The 5,350-nt window shown below is 31.8% G+C and overlaps 1 long non-coding RNA gene across 1 annotated transcript; it reads left to right on the top strand.

The window, feature by feature from the left end:
• The first annotated feature begins 3,379 nt into the window (after positions 1-3,379).
• On the top strand, positions 3,380-5,030 carry LOC136067681 (uncharacterized). Its single transcript, XR_010629106.1, has 2 exons — positions 3,380-3,790; positions 4,109-5,030. It is a non-coding gene; the product is annotated as an uncharacterized LOC136067681 (long non-coding RNA).
• Positions 5,031-5,350: the final 320 nt, after the last annotated feature.

The raw sequence follows: 5,350 nt of genomic DNA, 5'->3' as shown, positions 1-5,350 counted from the left end.
CTTATTTTGGGTGGGGGGGGTATGTGTTGTCGGGATGGGGATTAGGTTATGGGATCTATAAACTTTAGTAAAATCACATTAAGTTCCACATCTGGGTCACACGGACCTGTAGAGAATTGAAAAATGATTAGAAATGTTTCTGAATGAAAAAACTTAGCCAAAAAGAAAATAAAAGAATGAGAAACTAATATTGGAAGAAACAAAAATCTAACCTCCAAAAGTTCACATAGGAATTAAGACCACAAATAAAAATAAAGAAGGGGGGGAGAACCTCATGGACAAAATTTGCATGCAATTTATGAGTTTAAACATGCAAGGATGGGGATTAGGTTATGGGATCCATAAACTTTAGTAAAATCACATTAAGTTCCGCATCTGGGTCACACGGATCTGTAGAGAATTGAAAAATGATTAGAAATGTTTCTGAATGAAAAAACTTAGCCAAAAAGAATGAGAAACTAATATTGGAAGAAACAAAAATCTAGCCTCCTAAAGTTCACATAGGAATTAAGACCACAAATAAAAATAAAGAAGGGGGGGAGAACCTCATGGACAAAATTTGCATGCAATTTATGAGTTTAAACATGCAAGGCACCAGCAAAAGTAGACCAAAGGATAATAAACTTAAAATAGAAAAAGAAAAAAGAGAGACACATAATAGGAGCCAGTTCTAATAAGAGGACAATCTCTTTCCCCTTGTTTTATAGAATTATACACTTATATAAAATTAAAGAATAAATAAATAAACTCCTTATAATATTCTGCTACTGATAAAGGAAATCTTCTGAACTATGGTTACATTAAAAGGCATTTGTGCTTTTATTTTATTTCCTTTTTTCCCATAGCAAATAAGATAATGAAGACAATCTGCTTTGCTTTGTCATTTCCTTCTGGCATATTAATGCAAGGAGTCCAAGTAAAATCATCTATTTTCTTCTGGGTTTTATTTTTGAATTTTGAACCAAACTTCTTTTTAAATTTGACTTTACCGTTGTTGAGAATCATGAGGGGGTTTTTTTATTAATTATTTTCCTTATTGATGTACTCCTTGAAAGCCCATTTAAAAAGGCTCTAGTAAGCATAGAAGACAAAATATTGAGTGAAATTTCATATTGGAATTTTTCCAGTTGCTGGGTATTGATTCTTAGCAACTTAGGTGCTGTTTCTAAGTTTTTAGCTTGGTGCTGAATCATAAGGGCCTATCCGTTATTTTTTGTTCAATTTTCTTCCTTATATACAATTCTATCTCCCAGTCCTATCCCCTCCTGATCTGGACCTGCTCCAACTAACATGAAGCCCTGATGGCTCATGCAGTAAAGAGTTCAAGGAAAAACAAAATCAAATACCAGAAGATTGAAGAATAGTGGTTTAATTTCAATATGAGGCCTCATTGGAACCTTTCATAGGCTACTTTAGTTATTACTAACTCGTATTAGTATTAAATTTCTTTAGGTTAGAAAGTTCTTAGTTCAGTTTTAATTAAGTTTTACTGAATTAAGGCAATCTTGTAAATTCAAAATTTTCTAAAATGGTTTGTCCTTGGATGTACAAAAGGCCCATGAGATTTTGTTTTGGGTCATTTTTCTATTTGATTTAGTAGTTCTTAAGTACTTTTTTCTTTTTTTATTAGTAGTCTTAATTTTTCTAGAAATAACTTATTTAGAGTCCTAGTCCTTCAAGGAAAGAATTTGGCAATAACCTATATATTTTTTTTGGAAGTATTTGGCAATAACCTATATAAAGGCTTAATTGAATTCAATAACATTTATAGCGAGATTGATTTTAATAAAATTCATCAACTTACTTAACAAAATACAAAGGGTATTAAATGCACATAGAATTCTTGAATTTAACTCAAACCTGTTGTGTTACCTTAGAGGTTCTGTTTTACCTGATTTGGGAGGAGGAGGGTGGGGGGGAGAGGGGAAAAGAAAAGGCAAAAGCCCTTTATATAGGGCTAAACATGCGCCCTGTAATAATTAAGGAAAAAGGCCTTCCATGTGATTGTCATCTCCTGCCCAAGTGTATTCCTTGGGAAAACCATGGTGTGATTGCCTTGTGCTTATCTTTCTTTATTTCTTAACACCAAACAGCCATCAAACATATTCAAAATCCAATCTTTTCATTACCTGAACCTACCTAAACCCTTAAGCATCAACACTTATTCAAGAACCTTTCAAGATCTGATAAAAAAGTCTAATTTAGTATTGAACTACTAAAGATCCTACGTCACTTGAACATATCTTAATGGATGTAAGTAGCAATACTTGGTCAACCTTCATTAGTAGTATTAAAGAACAAGCTTCTTAGATAGTGAATCAGAAATCATATGATTATTGTTGGGAGAATCATAGGGAGAAGTAAATCAGCATTAGGAATGCGTATTTTACCTCAAGCATAACTCGACATTAGCAATATCAAATATCAAAACAATGGTATTATGCGATATAGTTTAAAAATAGCTGTTTGACTACGTAGTTAAAAAATTAAGGAAAAATAACCAATTTTACTTTTTAACTTTTAAGCAAGTATATATTTTTTTCTTTGATAAGAAAATCTATAAAATTTTGGATTCAGATTTTTTAGATTTCTTAGGGTACTCTATCAAATAGATTTATTTATATCTTAACCATTCTTTAATAATTTAATAGCTTGAGTTTTGCTATGTTAGTATTCTACTCACAATAATCTTAATTATTTTGTTTGTAACATTATTTTATTATTTTAAGAGTATTATTAGTGAAATGCTGACATGACAAAATATAAACTTTTAAATTATAAAAAAGTGATTAGAATTTAAGAAAATTTATTGGTAGAATATTCTAGAAAATATGGAGGATGTGAATCCTAAAATTTTAGTTTGCAAATTTTTCGGTAAAAAAAAAAAAAAAAAAAATAGAAAAAGAAGGATTAAAACGCTTTCCAAATTCCAATACCAACACACAATCTTATTTATTTATTAGTAATTTATTTTGATAGGATTTCGTAGTTCTGAACCCACTTTTTGGGTAAAACTTAAGGGAGCCACGCAATCTTATTTATTTATTTATTAGTAATTCTATCAAAATAAATTACTAATAAATAAATAATGAGTTTGGTTAATGTGTGTCTTAACACATTAAATTTTTTATTTTTAAAATATTTTTCGAGAATTGAAAAAATTATTATTACTTTTTTAATTCTCGAGAATATTTTTTTCAAAAATAAAAATTAATATGTGCCCTTAAAACACACATTAGTAAAATCTATAAATAAATAAGATTGCGTGTTGGTATTGGAATTTGGAAAGCGTTTTAATCCTTTTTATTTATTTTATTTTATTTCAGATTAAAGACACGTGAAAACTAAATAATCTAAGGGTCATAACAGAGACACGTCAAATACAATTTTCATCTAATTTTTTTTTTCCTATGTCTTCTTCGCCCCTCTGTCCTCTTCCTCTGTCTCTCTTACACGAGTCACCAAACTACTGTACAAACGGAGGCAAAAGAAGAAGACGAAGGAGAGGAAGAAGAACTGAGATCAATTGGCCTCTCTTCTGTGTGGTTTTGATCTTCTCCACCATGATTGGGACTCTTGCTAGCTAGCTAAAGTTTTTTTTTTTTTTTTGAAGGAAAAACAAAATCTAATTCTAGGGTTAGTGGGGGATTTAGAGCAAAATTTGCAGAAATTCCAAAGATTCTGTCCACACTTGCTAGAGCCAAGTAATTTACCTTGTAACCTCCTTCTTCCTTCGATGTGAGTTTGTTTCTGTTGAACGAATATGCAGCGGCTACTTCGTCTCAAACTGGTACATATTTCTTTTCTTCTTTTTTTAGTTTTTTTAGTTTTTTTTTTTTTTTTTTTTTTTGCATTGGGTGTTTTGAGACTTTGCTCGCCATCTCCTTATGTGTGTTATTTTCTGCTCTCGAGTCTATGATATTTTTGTAAACAAAGTTTTTTGTTGTTGTAATGCATATTGTGGAAATAAAGAAATTTGAGGATCGGGAATATGGCGTTATATGCTTGAGTTTTTGTATTAACATCCTGTTCATCAGCAAACCAAATGTGTTCAGTTAAAGTGGTTTAGGATGCTAAATATTATTAGTTTGTGCATTGTGTTCTGCAGGGTGATTTGCTACTTAAGTCTTTGAGGCAATTGATCTCATGATATTCCTAAGAAACTGTGCGTTGCTTTCATGATGTCATGTTGCTGTTACCATGGTCACTTTGACATTTTAGAAACTATGAGGTTCAAAAGTTCTTAGGATTGAATTGGAATTAAGAGGAGAAAACATGAAAGACAGTAGGACAACCAATAAGAAAAAAACTCTGGTGCTTTACTTATGTGGATATGGTTCTGTCTTCTTGACTAGCGGCCTGTACTCTGTAGGGCAAGTTGTTGACATTTAATATCAAGCTGGATGCAGAATTAGTTATGGAAGCCAAAATAATTTCTATAGGTATATGTGACTAAAAGCTAGTGAGTGTATAAATAACTTGCTAAGTTGAAAGAGCCTTGTAGCTTGATTCCATGATCTTTGCATGGGGACAACATAAGAAGGGTACTTGCTGAAAGGGATAATTATCTTGGTCTTGGCTCCCCTACCTTTTGGTTATGTTCTCTAGCCACCGGCAAGCAGAAACTTATGTGATACAGTGAAAGCTGTACAGTAGCAACCTATGGGGAAAGAAGAAACTGATACAGCAATTTGCATAATTCTTGAACATTGTTTTGAAGAAGAAATATCATCACTTGCACCATATGCCTAGTGAGTACATGTTCCCCACACTATTCATAGGTGAATTTTTAGATATGATTCATGAATGCTGCACATTCTTCCCTATATTTGTTCTGCTACGTTGTATATGTCATGTTTAGGATGTATTGTAACTATTCCCAAATTCTGAAATTCAAGGTGTGAGGTATATCAAAAGAATATATGGTTGGTTAAGGTCCTACTTGCCTTGAGAAGCTAAATCAGCATACACTAACCATCCTTGTTTAATCAAACCAAGCAAGGCATATATTGATATGGGCTTTAAAGTGATTTTCTGCAACCTTTGAGTGGTAAGCTAGGNCCTTTTAGGTTGTACCACTTAGCTTTCTTTCAGGTAATTTACATCCATTTAAGGACTTTTATCATTTGGCTTCGTTAGTGATTTACATCCATTTATGGAATTTTATCACTTGTCCATTTTTAGGTGATTTACATCCATTTAAGAATTTTATCACTTAGCTATTTTTAGGTGATTTACATCTATTTAAGGAGTTTTATCACTTGGCTTCGTCAGTGATTTACATCCATTTAAGGAATTTTATCACTTTCATTTTCTTTGTCCCACCATATACTTATACACAATTTGCAAG

Source organism: Quercus suber, unplaced genomic scaffold (genome assembly GCF_002906115.3).
Source record: "Quercus suber isolate HL8 unplaced genomic scaffold, Cork oak 2.0 scaffold_82, whole genome shotgun sequence".
Taxonomy (NCBI): domain Eukaryota; kingdom Viridiplantae; phylum Streptophyta; class Magnoliopsida; order Fagales; family Fagaceae; genus Quercus; species Quercus suber.
The sequence above is the reverse complement of the archived record's forward strand: the minus strand, read 5'-3'. Positions and strand labels throughout refer to the sequence as shown.